Genomic DNA, 19759 nt, shown 5'->3' with positions numbered 1-19759 from the left:
TTTTTCAAGCCCCCTTTCATATGCTTTGTGTAATGCAATCAACTTATATAATTGTCCATATATAATGTTAACTTAAAAATATAAATACAAAAAATGACAGGCAATTTTGAGATTGTTTTGATAGGCAAAATAGCCCTTGACAAAAAAAGTAGGCGTCAATTTTAGGCCTTGATCTGAGGGTAGATCCCACTTTAAAATCACTACATCTCTAAGATTTTGAAAAAAAAAAACATAAGCGTGCACATAGAATTGAATTAAAAGAGCACCCTTAAGCTCTACACCCTAAGCTTTAGATCCCTATGCTCTACACCCCACTTTAAAAACTCTACGTTTTTAAGCTCTAGAGCCCTTTTTACAAATTTAAAACTGTAGATCCCTAAGTTGTAAATCCCACTTTAAAAGCTTTAAAGTTCTAAGTCCTAAGACTCTAGCGTCTCAGGGTGACCCTCCCCCTACTTGTGGATCCATGTAACATTTTTACTTTTTTTAATTCAAAGTTTTACCTTCTAATAATAAAAAAAACTATAGGTCCTCATTGGATCATTAGAGACCTTACTTTAAAAGTTCTACATCTTTTTAAGTTCTAAACTTAGCTTTAAAATCTTTCAAAAAAAAAATAAAAAATCTTTAAAGGTTAAAGCCCCAAATGATAAATTCCTTCCATAAAGTTTTAACTAACAAAAATAACAACTGTAGGGTAGAGGAGCCACTAGGGGGAGGGGTAACTTGGGGAGCTTGAATCTCTCTCCTTCGAGCTTGAATCTCTCTCTACCTTAGCTCATTTTAATCGCCTTTTCATAAGCTTTCAAGAGAAATAATTTGGGATTGGTCGGGTTTGAGAACCGGTAGTCGCGGCGCGATTTTCGAAATCCAGTGTATCAAAAATTGACATGAATAAGAACACCAACCAGGGCCAAAAGAGGTAAAATGCACCCACGGAGGCTTGAGCCCATGCACTGGCCAATGGAATGGCATTATTTCAAATCAGCTAGCCGTTTGGGCTTCTCTTTTTCGTGCCTTTGCTGGTCATCAAACGTAATATAAAAGGGCCTTACTTGTCCTGTTCCTGGGGGCCGTACCACAAGTGGCGCCTCTACCCTAGTCTATTACCTCAAGTTTCTCAAAATGAAAAGGTGGGTAACACAAATTTCAAAATGAAAAGGTGACTCTTGGGATTTGTGGAGCCTCTAAGGCTTTATCATTTAACATGTAAGGCTGTCAACCGTTTCATGCTTCCAAAGGCATTGAGCAACCCAAAATCTTTTCCTTGATATACGAGAGTTCATTTCATATTTCAAAACTCAAAACATGCCCATCATTAGATTTACACAATTCATTTCAATGAGTACCCACTATCTTATTTCAACCAATCAACATTTTTGACATGTCAAAAAATGCTTAAAAATACAACTCAATCTTTTTTCTATTTTAGTAAGCAAAAAGAGAAGTGATCTCTATAGCCTTTGCCCTTTGGGCATGCCAAAAAAAACTCTAGGTCCTCATTGGATCATGAGAGACTTTACTTTAAAAGTTCTACATCTTTAAGTTCTAAACTTAGCTTTAAAATCTTTAAAAAAAAATAAAAAAATCTCTGAAAGTTAAAGCCTAAATGATAAATTCCTTCATAAAGTATTAACTAACAAAAATGACAACTTTAGTCTAGTACCTGAAGTTTCAAGGGGTGAACCAAATTCTCAAAATGAAAAGGTGGGTAACACAAATTTCAAAATGAAAAGGTGACTCTTGGGATTTATGGAGCCTCTAAAGCTTTATCATTTAACATGCAAGGCTGTCAAAGTTTCATGCTTCCAAAGGCATTGGACAAACCAAAATCTTTTCCTTGATATATGAGAGTTCATTTCATATTTCAAAACTCAAGATATGCCCATCATTAGATTTACACAATTCATTTCAATGAGTACCCACTATCTTATTTCAACCAATCAACATTTTTAACATGTCAAAAAATGCTTAAAAATACACCTCAATCTTTTTCCTATTTTAGTCAGCAAAAAGAGAAGTGATTTCTATAGCCTTTGCCCTTTGGGCAGGCCAAAAAGGTTGGCTTAACACTTTAGTGGAGCGAGCTTAAAAAAAGAAATGACTGGTTGGCCTTTGAAAACTTAAAAGGCTAATGGAAAAAGAAAAGGGTTTTGAAGGAAACTTAAGCGCAATAGCGCCGGGCGCTATTGCTAGGTGGAATTTTTTTTAAAAAGAAAGGAAGGAAGGAAAGAGAAGGAGCATCGTTTTTCGAAAGCGAGTTTTTTTCTCTTTGGCTGGAGGGGAAGAAGAAAAGGAGGAGGAGTGGGAGAAAAGGAACGCTTCGCGTGCTTGGAATCGATGCCGACATAGAAAGGGGATCGTCATGAGACGGCTCAAGAGGGCGATGTTTTTTTCAAGGAGGGGAGTTTTTTCTTGAAGGTGAAGGAAGAGGAGGAGAGGAGGTTTTTTTTCATGCGCTCACGCTCAGCGATCGAAGCCAGGGTGCGTAATCCGTGAAGCAACTTGTAAGGGCAGGTTCCTTGGAAGAGAAGAGGCTAGTGGGGGGTACCGAGAGAAGCAGCTTCTGTCAAAGTGAAGCCAATGGTGGAGGCTCGGTCGAGGTGTGCACCGAGGAAGTCAAGATTTGAGGGATGTGTGTGCCCCCGTATATGAAGCAAGTGATGGCCATGGTGCGGGCTAGAAAAGACCGTGCAGATCTTGTATAGGTGTGTTTTGTTTGAAGGAGAAGCTATGATTGCTGATCTTGGTGTCGTCTCTTCCCCCTTCCCCCCTTTCTTCCTTGCTCGTCTCCCAAGTGTGTGGTGCCGGTGTGTGTGAGCGTGTGCGCCCCCCCGGGCCCCCTGTGTGTGTGAGAGAGAAAGAGAGAGAGGTGTTGAGTTGTGGAAGTGTGGAAAGTGGGCCAAATCGGTGTGTTCGCTGTCCGAGGATTGTGTAGGTGTGTGTGTGTGTTGGGCGAAGTGCAGGCGAGGCCCTGCTAGTGTGAATCATTTTTTTGAAGGTGTTTTCGAGAGGACAGGGGTGCTCTGGATACCTTGAGCTAGATAGGGGCTGCTGTTTGTGTGTCGGGTGTGCTCCCCATTCCCCCTCTCCATCTTCTGGTGCCCCCACGGAGGAGCACACTGATTGCTCCCAGTTAAGTGAAGAGAAGCAGTTTTTGGTGTTGGTCGACATGGCGTCTCGAAGCTATGGGCCAAATTTTACAGGTGAAGAAAATCCTGATGAGTGGGTTGTAGACTTTGAGTTGTATATGCTGTCGCTGCGCATGCCGAACAAAGACAGTAAGATGCAGACATTTCCTTTGGTGATGCGCGGGAAGGCAAAGATATGGTACGAAGCTCTGGAAGGTGAGCCGAGGCATGCTTGGCCGGCTTTGCGGGCACGTTTTCTACATGACTTCTGCAAAGAGGCGTCCCCGATCGAGATGGATGCCAAACTGAAGGTGCTCAAGCAGGATGTAAGTGAAGAGTTCAATTTGTTTTTGGATCGTTTTGAAGTGTGCTTGGCAGAGTTAGTGGGTGCCATGCAATTGGCCAATGACGACTACTTCAAACTGGATAAATTCATGGCATGCCTGCATCCTAAAGTGAGGGAGAAGGTGGATTTTGAGAGCCTAGAAAACTATAATGGTGCAGTGGCCATCGCAAAGGCAAAAAGTAGGAAAATAAAAAAGAAGATTGAACAAGACGTGTCGGGTTATGAAGCGGTGGTCCAACCTCAGGGTCCGAGGGATGCTGTTCATGATGAGAACCAGGCAAATCGAGGTGTAGCTGGTGTGTCACAAAATTGGATGCAAACCGTGCAAGATTTGTCTGAGCAAATGCAAGAATTGCGGCTAAGCGTGATGGATAGAGGTCAACCCAGAGGAGCAAGGGGCAGGGCAAGGCCACTGCCTGGCCGGTGTTACAATTGCGGTGAAGAAGGACACTATGCGCCAGATTTTCCTCATCTGCAGAGAGAAAGAGGCGGTATTTATCCACTGTTTGGCAGAGGCAGAGGCCAAGCACAAATCAATGGCCCGAGGGAGCAGGTAGTCGAGAATCAGGTGCCGCCAGCTCCTCAGGATGGTGGTGAAGTCCCTAGGGTGAATATCATCGGAGTCGATAAGCAGGATGTTGAAGTTTTGGCTAACAAAAGAGCAAGGAGGGAAAGAGAGACAGAAACCGAGCGGGAGACGAGGGACCGTAAAGGTAAAGAGAAAGTGTACGAAGACAAGGAGCAGCCGGAAACTAGCAAGAAGAGGAGGCGTTGCAAAATCAAGCAGGTAGACCAGACTTTCAGATAGGGCGCGGCTACCCGGAATATGACTTGGTAAGCGATGTTCAAAATCAAAAGGCTAACATAACCTTTGGTCAGTTGTTAGCTTTAAGTCCCAAGCTACGAAGACAGTGGTCTACAAGTGTCAGCACGAGGTTGCCAAAGGCTAAGGGGGATGTGCATGCAATACAAAACATGGCATTGAGAGTGGGTAGCCCGACGGATGTCCTTCCTCTAGTGGATGCGGTCATTGAAAAGAGGATGCAGGTTTATGCCTATATAGACGGTGGAGCACAAGTTTGCGTCATGACGGAAGCTGCAATGAAGGAAAAAGGGGTTAAAGCAGTAGCTAAATCAAATGTACGCATGAGGATGGCTAACCATACCAAAGCCAGGTGTTTGGGCGTGGCTCAAGACGTAAGAGTGAAAGTGATGGGCATTGAGTGCCTGATCGATTTCTTTGTGATGAAAGCGGGTGACAATGCTTATCCAATCATCAAGGTAGGCCATGGCTACTTGCAATAGGGGCTAAGCAGGATTGGGGGAGCAGGGTGTTCACCTTGCCTGACAAGGAGAGAGGGAGACATGTGGTGCTTGATTTGAAGGCCAAAGAGAGCCGCTTTCACCCTGTGGTAGAAAAAGACAAAGATGATATGACAAGCTATGAGTATGAGACCGAGACAGGATATGATGAGGGCTACATAGATACTGAGGAAGAGGAAAGTGAAGATGATATGCTAAAGATAGATGCCGACTTGTTTGGGGTCACTATTGAAGGCTCCCATGTAAAAGGAGAGGTGCAACCACAGGTTGGTGGCATAGGTGTGGAGGAGGTAACTGCTATGCTAAGCAAAGATTTGACCAAGGAAGAGAGAGAAGGCTATGTGGAGCTGTGTGCCTCTTTTCCGAACTTATTTGCGACGAAGTACGAGGATTTACGAGGAGAAAAGGGTGTTGAGCATAAGATAGTTCTTAAAGAAGGATGCAAACCAAAGGCGCAGAAGCTAAGGAGGTTAGGGGAGATTCAGAAAGAGGCTCTTTGGCAGGAGATTAACCAATTGTTAGATGCAGGTATCATGTACCCCGTGAAGGAGTCGGAGTGGGTTTCTCCAGTGGTTATCACCCCTGAGAAGAATGGAAAATGGTGGGTGTGTGTCAATTACAAGCCATTGAATGCGGCAACCAAGAGAAACCACTACCCGCTGCCGTTCCAGGAAGAAATCTTAAATCAAGTGGAGGGTCATGAGAGGTAATCTATTATGGATGGATTTTCAGGATACTTTCAGATAGGGATTGAGCTTGAAGACGAACTGAAGACGACATTTATCTCTCCATGGGGATGCTTTGCCTATCGCAGGATGCCGTTTGGTTTAGTGAATGCCTACGCCACCTTTCAAGATTGGATGAATAGGGTGTTTGGTCCCTACTTGGGTAGGTTCATTAGGGTTTTCATGGATGATATTGGGTGTTACAGCTCAAGGGTGGATCATCTGTCAAAGCTTCGACTGTGTTTTCAAAGGCTGGACGAAGAAGGAGGTCAATTAAACCCTAAGAAGTGCAAGCTAGCACAACCTCGAGCACAGTTGCTAGGTCATGTGGTGTCACAAAATGGGATTGAAGCAGATCCGGAAAAGGTCAAGGCGCTAGTCTTGATGGAGCCTCCCTCTAGTGCGCAAGGCTTGGCGTCCTTTGTACATAAGCTAAAGTACCTATCGCGTTTCTTCTGGATGCTGTCACAATATGTGTATCCTCTCCAAAAGAAGGCTCAACAAGTGCATGGTTTTGGATGGGATGAAGATGCTCAAGAAGATTTTGACAGAGTGAAAGAAATTTTGTGTCAGTTGCCAGCTGTGTGCCCTCCAAGCCAAGAGGATGATTTCTATGTGTCAATGACGGTAGGTACCGTGGCTATTGGGGTGGTGTTACTGCAGAAGGTAGGAAGGAGCTATAAGCCTATCTACTTTGAAAGCAGGATGATAAGTCCTGGAGAAGTGGCTTACACTGAAGCGGAGCAGTGGGTTATGGCATTGGTTTTTTCTTGTAGAAAGTTCAAAGTGCACCTCATTGTACGTAAGTTTTATGTGTTAACGACTAACAATCTGTTGCCTAAAGTGGTGTTACACTTAAAGCCGGGAAAGCGGATCATGAAGTGGGTGATAGAATTGCAGGAATTCGAGTTTGAGTTCAAAATTGACCACACAAATAGGTCCCATTTGGCAGACATTTTGGTCAGCAAAGCAATGGATTTGCCAATTTATCCAAGAGTAGTACGAGATGAAGCCAAAGAGGAGCCTGACCTGATTGGAGCTTTTACCATGTGGTTTGATGGTGCATATAGGAGGGTGATAAAGAAAGCTGGTGGAGGTGTGGTGATACATGATCTACACGGCAAGGTAATATTCTCAAAAGCCTACGATTTGGAGGATGTTCATACCAAGAATGAAGCAAAATATCTCGCCCTCCATCTAGGTTTTAAACAATGCGTCGAGTTCGGAATTTCCAGGTTGGTGGTCAAAGGTGATGCGCTATTGGTCATCAAGCAACTGCTAGGCCAATGGCAGGTAAAATGAGATTCCTTAAAGCATTGGTTCTTTGCCATCAAGAAGTTGTTGAAGTTCTTTAGAGAAATCCAATTCAAGCATGTGAAGAGAGAGAACAACCAAGAGGCAGACCAGCTAGCAAGCACTAAGGTGCAGGTACATGTCGCAGGTATATATGTGGCCCCGGCCACATACACAGGCAGGGAGTCATTCAAGGAGGTGGAAGATTTCTTGGATACAGGGCAGTGTCCCCAAGGTTTGTCTAAACTGCAAAGGAGGAGGATAGTTCAGAAAGCACACAAATTTACACTAGTAGGTGAAGACCTAATGACTTATGGCAGAGACGGGGTGCTAAGGAGAGTGCTCTATAAAGAAGAGATTAACTTGGTGCTGGAGCAATGTCATGAGGAGAGCGGACACTAGGGAAAAGGTCAAGTACTGTTTCGAGTGTTGAGAGCGGGTTTTTGGTGGCCTTCAATAGTGAAGGATGTGCACTATTGGTGCAAGACCTTCCATGAATGCCAGACTATAGGAGAGAGGCGTTTAGTAGCTGAGTCACAGACAGTGATTATTGCTCAGAATGCTTTCGAAAAATGGGGTTTGGATGCCATCGGTCCACTCCCTAAGTCTACAAGTGGTAAGAAGTATGTCGTGGTTGCCATTGACTACCTCACAAGGTGGGTCGAGGCCAAAGCTGTGAAGGAGGTGAATGCACAGGTTGTGGCCCACTTTGTTTTTGATAACATTTGTTGCCATTTTGGAGTGCCGTGGGTACTCATTTCTGAAAGAGGGCAAGGATTTAGAAGCAAGCTTATACAGGCATTGGTGGAAAAACTAAAGATTCAGCATCAGTTTTCCTCGCCTTATCATCCCCAATGCAATGGTTTGGTGGAGAGTGCCAATGGACAAATCATCAAAATGCTCACGAAGTATGTGTATAAGCAGGAGACAAAATGGGAGATCAATCTAGAAAAGTGTCTATGGGCCTACAGGACGTCCTACAAAGTGGCGACCAACTTTACTCCATTTGAGTTAGTTTATGGTAAGGAGGCAGTGTTGCCAGTGCATGCACAATTGGGTGCTTTGAAGGTATGTGGCGCATCAATGCCACTCCCCAAGCTGTCTTACAAGATAGGATTATCGAACTTGAGACATTGCAGATGGATAGAGAGGCAACAGCAGACTACTACGTAAAGCAGCGGGAAACGAGAATGGCCAAAGTCAATGAGGGTCTGCCAGAGAAAAAGATAGAAGAAGGGGACCTAATAATGAAATATGAGAGCTACTTAGAATTCACCTTCCAGAAGAAGTTCAAAAAGAAGTGGACGGGTCCGTACAAAGTGCAAAAGGCCTTTCCAAATGGGACCTATCAACTAGTGAGAGCCAATGGTAAGCTTCTCAGGCACAGGGTAAATGGTGTACGGCTCAAGCTGTACTTTGATAGGGGAGTAGTGCCCGATGTACATCAAATGGTGACTAGGGGGGTTGGGCAACCCACTTGAAGAGACTCAAGAGTGACAGACATATAATTTTGTACATATTGTACATAGTGTATATATGGTGGTGTGTTTTCCAGCGTGCTTGAGTGTTTGTAGAGTGTTGTAAGTTTCAAGTTCAATAAAGCTACTTTTTGTTGAACATGAATGTTCAACAGGGGGGTGGGCAATGATGGTGCAGCCAAAGTCAGTCCGCGCTATAAAGTGTGTTGTGTAGTGCAAAGGGTGTCAACAGGTGCATGGTAGAGGGCTGAAGCCAGTGTGGGAGACCTCAGCAGGACAGTGGCAACGAAAATGCATGCTTAAAGTGTTTTTTTAGGCCAAGGGGCCTCCGAAGTGGGCTAATTGGGACGGCAAGTCAAGGTGTTCAAAATGCAGAAAAGGTGTCCCGAAATGTGGTGTTCAAGATGCTCTAGAAGCTCGTCCAGACGGCTCGCCAAACTGAGTTTCGATGTGAAAGTTATGATTGTCCGAAGATGGAATGCTTTGTAGGTCGCGACGGACAGGGCAGGTACAGACAGGTGGCAAAAAACAGATCAATGGATACACGTGTAAATCTCAGGCTGTCGATCATGCCAGTCTTTTCGGTTCGCCCTTCGGAGCTCAAACGGGCAAGTTATGGCCTATGGAATATTTGTCGGGGGTCGAGTACGTGCTCACCGGGCCACATTGGTAGGCTCGTCGACAGGCATGTTTTTAGGGTTCGCCAAGATTCTGGAAAATGGCGTGTAACGTGGGGGGTCAGTCAAAACTTGCGGCTTGCCGATCAGAGTCAGGGGCATCGAGATACGCCCACTTCAAGTGGATAGGCAATCACGATAGAAGAAGGGGGCAAGCTTGATTTTTTTCCAACTGTGCGACTTGCAGTGGAAGGATGTGGAATGTTTCGAATGAGGAAAAAGGTCTCGAGAGGTGTGGCTTGGAGGAACAAATTTGTGCACTTAGAAGCACCGACAACGTGGGAAATGAATGCGGAAAAAAAAACTATTTGGGTGTGAATTCAAAAAGAAAAAGGTTGGCTTAACACTTTAGTGGAGCAAGCTTAAAAAAAAAGAAATGGCTGGCTGGCCTTTGAAAACTTAAAAGGTTAATGGAAAAAGAAAAGGGTTTTGAAGGAGACTTAACAGCAATAGCGCCGGGCGCTATTTGCTAGGTGGAATATTTTTTTAAAAGAAAGGAAGGAAGGAAAGAGGAGGAGCATCATTTTTCGAAAGAGGGTTTTTTTCTCTTTGGCTGGAGGGGAAGAAGAAAAGGAGGAGTGGGAGAAAAGGAACGCTTCGCATGCTCGGAATCGACGCCGACACAGAAAGGGGATCGTCATGAGACGGCTCAAGAAGGCGATGTTTTTTTCAAGGAGGGGAGTTTTTTCTTGAAGGTGAAGGAAGAGGAGGAGAGGAGGGTTTTTTTTCATGCGCTCACGCTCAGCGATCGAAGCCAGGGTGCGTAATCCATGAAGCAACTTGTAAGGGCAAGTTTCTCGGAAGAGAAGAGGCCAGTGGGGGGTACCGAGAGAAGCACCTTCTGTCAAAGTGAAGCCAATGGTGGAGGCTCGGTCGAGGTGTGCGCCGAGGAAGTCAAGATTTGAGAGATGTGTGTGCCCCTGTATATGAAGCAGGTGATGGTCATGGTGTGGGCTAGAAAAGACCGTGCGGATCTTGTATAGGTGTTTTTTGTTTGAAGGAGAAGCTATGATTGCCGATCTTGGCGTCGTCTCTTCCCCCTTCCCCCCTTTCTTCCTTGCTCGTCTCCCAGGTGTGTGGTGTCGGTGTGTGTGAGCGTGTGTGCCTCCCCGGGCCCCCTGTGTGTGTGAGAGAGAAAGAGAGAGAGGTGTTGAGTTGTGGAAGTGTGGAAAGTGGGCCAAATTGGTGTGTTCGCTGTCCGAGGATTGTGCAGGCGTGTGTGTGTTGGGCGAAGTGTAAGCGAGGCCCTGCTAATGTGAATCGTTTTTTTGAAGATGTTTTCGAGAGGACAGGGGTGCTGTGGATACCCTAAGCTAGATAGGGGGCTGCTGTTTGTGTGTCGGGTGTGTTCCCCATTCCCCCTCTCCAACGCGTCCCACATTTGGCGCCACTGTCAGGGATCGAAGAGACCTAAACTAGGGAAAAACACGAGCGTCTTGTGAAGTTATCCTTTAGCTTCCTCTAGGATCGCCTAGAGTTCAAAACTTTCTTTTAGAAACCGCATAGTCTAAGATTGTCATCTTTTGCTGTGTAGAGGTAGCTTGGAGGTAATCGTACTTGCTGAGTGCCTTTAGGATTGTAGGACTCTAGAAATAGATTAGGATTTTGAGGATGATTGATAGACAAAACAACTCTTAAGACCAATGCTCAGAAAACCATAAAAGACAAGGAAACGAGTGTTTGTGGACATTGTCCACCACCCCATTGAGAATCTAGGAGTAGGGTAAGTAGGATCCGAGGTGGATTTCTGAACATTTCTCTCTCTGAAAGAATCATTGTGTGAGTTGTTATTGGAAGTTGCAGAATGTCAAGTCTATGGCTAGAAATACCACGAAAAGACTCCAAACCACTCAATCCGACTGGAGAGTAAGCTTAAAAGTTGTTTGAACTAGTGGGTAAGCTCAAGGACACTTCGATGTGAAAATTTCAAGAGTTGACCAAAACTTAGATTATTTACTTTTTCTTGATATTTTAGACAAAATTAAGTTTTGACTTGATTCATAGGCTTAAAATAGGTCATAAGAGACTGTCCTTAAAAAAAGTGCAAAAATTGATTCATTTCAAGCCTGAAGCAAATAATCGTGATTATTAACTTTTAGCTCAGATTTGACCAAGGTTCATACAATTGAATTATTGCATGTGTACAAACAACTTTTGTAAAGGCACAAAAGATTTGGATCACCAAACTAGCAAAAAACTGGGTAAAAACTAAAGTTTGTATACCGACTTTCTGAATTTTGAGTGTAAATTGGGAAAAAATTGTCCAAACTTGTTGAAATTTGATTCATAGGTTTATAGTGATGTGATAAACATGTGCCCATGCTCAGTTGACCCAAAAGATGAAAAAAGTTGCCAGAAGTAAATAATCGCGATTATTTATATCTGCCCCATTTTTCAACTTTTTTGACCAAGTTGGCATACTACTAGCTTTACCATGTTGTAATAAGCTCATAAACCAAATTTGGTAAGATTTGGATCATTGGATTGAAAATTGTGACCAAATTTGGAAAGTTAATCTACGGACAGAAAACTGATGACCATTTGGCCAAAACTTGTCCAAACTTGATGAAACTTGGCTAGGGACCTTAAGTTGAAGTGCTTAACAGATCTATGTCAAAGTTGGGACAAAAATGCAAAATTATAGCTGGAGTAAATAATCGTGATTATTTACATCTGCTTCAAAAATTGACAAATTTGCAAATTTGCGTATACTACAAGGTCAAGCATATCAACTAGACCCCACAAATCAATTTTGGAGAAATTTGGATCACAAAAGTGAGACTTAAGCCAGATTCTTGAAATGAAGGATTGCGACATAAAACAGTTGTTGATAAACTTGAACAGATTTTGTCCAAACTTATTGAAACTTGTCTAAGGACTTTAACAGGTTGTATACTTGCCAAACCAAGCCAAAAAGTACAAAAAACTAGCAAAAGTAAATAATCATGATTATTTACATCTACTACATAGGGACACCAATTTTGACTTTTGAACTTGTACAGTGTTAGATCAGCATAATACAAAGCCATCGGGCAATTTTGGGTTCAATCGGATCCAAATTGGTACATGTTCACTCAATTTCCAAGTTGCAAATTAATCCTTTGATTTTTGCCATAGTAAAATCTGAATGTCATTTGCTAACTCTCGTAGCTTGATTTGAAGTGATGTACACAAACCATCACAATAGTTAGCAAAAAATATATTGTCTTTTAAAAGAATAGCTAACTTTATCAAATTTATACAGGAATCAAGTTGCAGAAAAGGAATCAGTAGCTTGATAGAAAGTTGCAATCGAATAAAGTGGAAATTGACAACAAGTCAATCCAAAGGTAAGTACTCTATCCAGTGCTTCATAAGTCTCTATGAACCTTAGATCTCGTCGTGTACTAGGAAATCAAGGCATACTCGGAGAAACCTCCAGTAGAGTATCCACCAAAGAAAGCGTGAATCAAGGTAATTCCTTGCACACTATTCTTGAAGAAGTCTCAGACACTTTTTCAGATTCAACATTTGAAATGTCTTTCTATTCGACTCACTCGAAAACCGGAACGACAATGTGCTATAAGCATATACTCTCTTTTTATAAAACTAATCGCCATGGAGCTCAGGTTTACTTGGATCCTAACGAGGAGTATGCTATTTGCATTGATGACCATGGTATTGAGTTTGAAGATGAAATCAGGGCAAACAAACAAGAAAAAATGTACATGGATAGAAATGGAACTCAGTATGTACAAGTCGAAAACCCTGACGTGATAGAAAAATGGGGTTAGAAGTAAACACCATAATACCAGATATGTCAGCAAGAGAAGGACCGCCAACTTTAGAATTCGAAGGATACGATCAAGTAGATTTGAAGCCTTTGAAACGGCTTAGTACAGATAATCCTAGGATCAAAGTCTATTGTTGGGAGGATAGAAATGTAAAAGATCTTTTGTGGACTTTGCATGCCAAATCAGGAAAACTAACGGCCATGAAGATCATCTATATCTTCAAGATCAAAGATAAGGGATCAACAGACCTACCAACATACCTGTTTAGGGATTTTTATAATAACAACTTTGTTATGATGACTCCTGAGGAGGTAGAGCAAACCAAATATCAAGGGTATTTCATAAGGGATTGGATATTGGGACAAGGACCAGAAACAAATTCAAGAGATAAACATCGTGAGAGATAATCGAGAGTAATGTTAAGAAACCAAAAACCACCTCATCACGTAGAAAACCGGGTGACACTAAGGCCAACCCAGGACTACATGAGTCACTATTTCCAACAGACTGATTTGAAGGACTCTGAACAGGACCAACTGCTAGGAGACTGGGAGTTGAATGAAACAGACGCGTCAGACCAACTAATTTTCAGAAATGGGTCAAAAAATACAATGGATCAGGGGATCCATACAACCACTTAGCAAGCTTTGAGAAAGTACTAAGAGCAGAATGTATATTCAATTTCCATACTCAATTTGAGGGGTTTGAAATTGAAGTGCGCGAGTGAGAGCGCGCGTGTGTGTGTGTGCATTGATGGAGAAGAGAGGAGACCTTGTGTTTGCAGGGGCTAAAACTCACTCTCCACATGTGAGTCCCCTTATTCTATTATGTACATAATGAATAAGTATAGTGGGTGGGCACTTGGCCTAACCGGCCACATGGGGCTTTACCCCAACAACGTCCCACGTAAAGGCCAATGTGGCCGTGAGAGAGAAAAGAAAACCGTACAAAACCTCTACAAGGCCATCACAAGTATGACCTCATCCAACGCCCACAGGCTCACTGAATCTGTGTGCATCCAGCTCTAATAGTAGAGGAAGTATAGAGCGATCGACACCATACTCCTCACCAAAGCTGCACACATCCTGCAGGTATCTCACATACGCTGCAAAGTACCCCTATGCTCAAGGCCAACGTCAGTCACTGCATGACTAACTGCTCCCACTGCAAATGCACCTATTGCAAATGCAATCTTGAGTCTCGAGATAAGTATCTCGTACATGAGACTCCCGAATGCTGATGCAATCCTAGCAATCTTTGCCAATCTGACCATCTTAGTCAAATCTGGCTCAGAACTGCACTCATGGAAATCACCCTGACACCCGAACTCCAATCCCTGGAATTCATCCTTGTGTCCATCGCATGTCACATGCATACCAAGAGCATCTTTCTGTCCTGAACCCTATGTGGTAAGAGCAATGTCTAGCTCTAACTCACATACATCAGCCTCTGGCCTAAGCATATCCATGAATGACTGAATCATGGCTGAATCCTCAGCACTCAAGTCATCCATATCCGTCATCATATCCACGAATGACATGCCCTGTTGCACAACTGGCTCAACATGCTCACAAACTGGAGCATCATGCAACCTATCCGCAAAGGAGACATGCCTCATCTCTCTCAATGGTTGCGTACTCACCAAAACTGTGTCGTCTCGCACATGACGTATCATCAAATATGGCGATCAATGTAACGAAACAAAGTGAGCAAAACTGCTCAAATGATGCCAAAACACCCGCTCTAATCCCAGAGCACTATGTGGTAATCGATGAAACTATCATCAACAATCTCCCTCCTGAAGAGATTACCACATGTATGTCAAATGACATAATCCGGTGAGCAAACACTCTCACAATGTGATGCCAAAACACTATGGCAAAGCAACTACTGAGTGCCACATGCAATCAAAACATGATTGCAAACCATGCGCATAAACAAATAAACTCGCAAGAAAAATTCGGCAGAGTTTCGGCAGTATTTGGCTATCTAACCATAATAACCATACATGCCATAAACATGCTCAAAACCATGAGCCAATCATGCACAAAACCCACACTCAAGCATACATGAGCTACCCCAAAGTCTCAACTCCGTAAACTTGGAAAACAATCCTGTAATCCGAAACACAAAGTGCATCAACCGCACTCTACAAGCGAAGCACAACTAGCATAAACTTGGATGCAAGCCAACCACAATGTGACACAAATTGATGCTCAAAATAACTGAAAATCATCCCACATATGCCATTACAAGACGAAGAATACCATCCACCGAAAAGCGCGCATCATGTGCATCCACATGGAAATATAAACGAGCATAAAGCATGTACCAAATGAACATCCAAATCAGCTGAAAATTCAGCTCACAATCATGCCAGAAATGCTTGCAAAACTCTCTGCAAATTTGTGCACCACACTTTTCAAAATTTGCTGAATCGCATAAGTTAATGCATATAACTTGTGATGAATCCACTCTCGAGCCTGAGAGTCCACAAGAATGCATACATCCACAAAGTATTCTCAATGTGTGCGCATAAATGTGTTGAAAATATCAACCCACACTCTCTTCACTGAGAGAAAAACATCAATGTGCAAAACAAGAGAATGACAAAGCTCAATCCGAGCTCTCTGAATGTAGCAAATCACCACAATATGCATACATACTCTTCAACTTTTCGAATACCCTACAACCTGTCAGCCCATATCTTCCAAACCGTGCAGAATTTGAAGAAACTTCCTCCTGCAAAGTTGTAGACCACGCAAAAACGGTTGGGTAACATGTGAATGGACCTAAAATGTGCTGTTTATATAGGTCAAAACATATCTGTAAAAATCTGCACCTGTATACCCTAGACGTGCAGGCAGTCTGAGTGAGGTATCTCAAAATTGGTGAAGATTTTGAGAAAACTTTCTTCTGCAAAGTTGAAGAGGACAAAAAACCGGTCAGGAAGTTGGGAATTGGCTTGAATGAAGACGTTTTGAAGGCCAAAATAGATCTGCAAAAACGTGATGTAGCTTTTGCTGCTTCTCTGCCTACTTTTCCGCTGAGCTCCAATGGTGCTCCCAATCCCTGTGCTCTGATACCAGTTGAAGTGCACGAGAAAGAGCGCGCGCGCACGTGTGTGTGTGTGTGCATTGATGGAGAAGAGAGGAGAACTTGTGTTTGCAGGGGCTAAAACTCACTCTCCACATGTGAGCCCCCTTATTCTATTATGTAAATAATGAATAAGTATAGTGGGTGGGCACCTGGCCTAACCGGCCACATGGGGCTTTACCCCAACAGGAATGACATAGAAGGAAAAGCATTGACATGGTTCCAAAACATTCCACCAAGGTCATTCATGGACTTGAACATATTAGCCCAAGGATTTGTAGCTGCTTGTTCCAAAACGGGGATCAAACATAATACGGTAGCTCAAATCTTCAGCTTTAAACAAAAACATGGTGAGTCTGTTAGAGATTGTGCAACTCGAATGAAACAATACATTGCCAGATGCCCAGGACTGTAGATACCTGCAGAAGAACGACTTGTATCTTTGTTTCTAGAGGGACTGCTAAACAAAGAACTTAATGCTATACTATACAACAAGAAGCATACAACCCTAGAAGAGTGTGTATTGGATGCTATTGACTTAGGAGACAATTGCGATATTTTCAACGAAGAATAGGTCCCTAAAAAGATAACCAAAGCGAGAAAACAACATCTACTAAACCTGCACAAGTAGGAACGGCTGCTGCAGCACCACTTTCAACCATAGAAGATATGCTCAAAAGGATGAACGACATGACGAACAACATGCAAAAAGCACCTATGAGGGGACCAGGACAAGAGATACCTCAACAGGGACAACCAATTAGGCCAGAAAAATGGTGTGTAATTGAGGGTAAATGGACCAACCAAGAGATGCACGAGTGCTAGTTCCGACCAAAGTATGACGGGAATGTTCAATACGTGCCTATGAGGCCACAAAGACAACCCATGTACATATATCAGCCTAATATGACCCAAGCTCAAAGACCAATGATGGGTATGGAAAGACCTCAAATTGTGTTGGGTCAACAACCTCCGTATCCAGGACATAGTGCAGTGCCTGTAAAGTACATGCATTCTGAAGGAGTCATAGATGAACAAGCATTAGTACCTGTTACACCCTATGCGGAGCCTAGTCCATCTACAGTAATGGTAGAGGGAGATTGGTATAATTCACATCCACCACCAATGGAAGAACCTGTGACTTATGCTCCACCAGAGCTTGCACCAATGTATTATGTAGCTAATCAAGGTGTCAGACCTCCCATGGTGATTAAGCCAAGAACAGGAAACTGTCATAACTGTGGTGCAGATGATCATTGGAAAAATGAATTCCCAGAGCCTGATAAAAACCTCAAGCCAATTGAAGCTTATTGCATACAATTTGCAAAAAGAGAGGAAATTTCCCAGAAGATTGTCCTAAAAATCCTTTTAACAAGGGTAAAACATTAAACGTAGTCCAAGTGATACCTAGTAGCTCATCTGAGAGTGAACTGATTGTTCCAATCAAGGTAATCACTAGAGCCCAGGCTAAGAAAAAGAAACACAATATGAGATCAAAAAACAAAAACAATGGACTGAAATCGAGGAGAAAGCAAAAAAGCTATTCCAGGAAAAGGTGAAAGAAACTGGAAGCGAAATCAAAGAAACAACCATGAAATCTGGAGGATCAATTTTGGTTGATAAAAATTTTGAGCCTGTTAATGCAGCCTTGGAAGCTTATCAAGCGGAACTTAAAGCAGGCCAAAACATGGAAAACAAATGAAAAATCTCTCCCTCTCCACTAAGCTTGAAGCTTATATAAATTTGGTAAGAATCACGTAAGAAATGTTGGAAAAACAAAAACCCAAGCTTGAAAGTATCGCAAAACTTGAGGAGCTTGTGGTAAGAGACACTAAAGAAAAATCCGAAGTGGTGGTTGAACCTCACCTTGAAATGAAGGAACCAACACTTATAGTGCCGGACAACGAAGATGCCTTAGACAGAATTCCATTTGTAGAGGAAGACTGGCCAGGACACTTATGGAAAAAAAGTTAGAGAAATCAATGATGGGAGCCTAACTCTAAAGTCAGCTCCTATAGAGGAAGTTTGGTTGGACAACCTACCTCCTGATATGAACATGGATGTACAATCCTTGTATGGGGATTGCGGATCTGAAGTTTCAGGAATGTCTAAACCATTGACCTCGAAAACATTACCCTCTTACTTGGGGGATAACGAAGATGAATCCATAGTGTGTAAGACCACTCAAGTAAAAAGAGCTGAACAGACCTAGAAGTAGACAACATTCATTCAATCATGTCTACACCCATCCAATGCACTCTTACCTTGGGGGAACTGTTAAAACTCAGACCATATTTATGGAATGATCTACAGAAAACCCTAGAGAAGGTGGAGATAACGGGGCTAATCTCAAAAAAATTAGGAAAATTGAAAAACAAAATGGACAACAAAGAGATTCCATTTGTTCCAATGAACAAAGTCCGAAAATATTACAAAGGGGAAGAAGGAAACACAACCCTTCCAATGAAATATAATGACATTGAAACCATGGCAATACTGGATAGTGGAGCAGGCATAGCCATAGCCATGAAAGCAATATGAGAATCCTGGGGATAGCCATCCAAACTCAAATGAAATTGCAATTGACTGACAGACATATTGAAAGACCCTTAGGGATGCTTGAAAACATGATAGTCAATTCGTGTGGGATTGAATATCAAACACTTTTGCCATAGTAGACTGGCCAGGACACTTATGGAAAAAAAGTTAGAGAAATCAATGATGGGAGCCTAACTCTAAAGTCAGCTCCTATAGAGGAAGTTTGGTTGGACAACCTACCTCCTGATATGAACATGGATGTACAATCCTTGTATGGGGATTGCGGATCTGAAGTTTCAGGAATTTCTAAACCATTGACCTCGAAAACATTACCCTCTTACTTGGGGGATAACGAAGATGAATCCATAGTGTGTAAGACCACTCAAGTAAAAAGAGCTGAACAGACCTAGAAGTAGACAACATTCATTCAATCATGTCTACACCCATCCAATGCACTCTTACCTTGGGGGAACTGTTAAAAATCAGACCATATTTATGGAATGATCTACAGAAAACCCTAAAGAAGGTGGAGATAACGGGGCTAATCTCAAAAAAATTGGGAAAATTGAAAAACAAAATGGACAACAAAGAGATTCCATTTGTTCCAATGAACAAAGTCGGAAAATATTACAAAGGGGAAGAAGTAAACACAACCCTTCCAATGAAATATAATGACATTGAAACCATGGCAATACTGGATAGTGGAGCAGGCATAGCCATAGCCACGAAAGCAATATGAGAATCCTGGGGACAGCCAGCCAAACTCAAATGAAATTGCAATTGACTGACAGACATATTGAAAGACCCTTAGGGATGCTTGAAAACATGATAGTCAATTCGTGTGGGATTGAATATCAAACACTTTTGCCATAGTAGACTTTGGGAAAAAACTCAATTACGAAATCATATTGGGAAGATCTTTCATGCAACAGGTACAACTCATCCAAGATTTGGGAAACAACTATCTGTACTTGAAGCAAGTGGGATCTATAACAAGGGTTAATTTAAAAGATCACACTTATAGAGATGTCTTGAAAACACCCATACAAGAGTTTGATTCAGTCTCTTCGGCTGAAACTAAGCCTCCATCCTGGTTAAACAAAGACATTCCTATTTGGATGTGTGGAGCTTCCGAAAGAGGGAGTTTAAAATGAGAAGAATGTATCTTAGAAAGGGATTGCACAGATGAAGCCTATGTAGTTGAACCCTTTTCGGAACATTTGTTTGAGCCATTTGAGTGGACTCAAATTTTAGCGACAATGGATGTATGTGTGAATACGTCTATGCCTACTCAATTTTGCAGTGAGGATGGCTATGATATAATTCCCATCCAAATGATTTCAACCTTCAACATTGAAGATGAAATTGAGGAACCCAAG

Source organism: Adiantum capillus-veneris, chromosome 24 (genome assembly GCF_014529385.1).
Source record: "Adiantum capillus-veneris isolate H3 chromosome 24, ASM1452938v2, whole genome shotgun sequence".
Taxonomy (NCBI): domain Eukaryota; kingdom Viridiplantae; phylum Streptophyta; class Polypodiopsida; order Polypodiales; family Pteridaceae; genus Adiantum; species Adiantum capillus-veneris.
The sequence above is the reverse complement of the archived record's forward strand: the minus strand, read 5'-3'. Positions refer to the sequence as shown.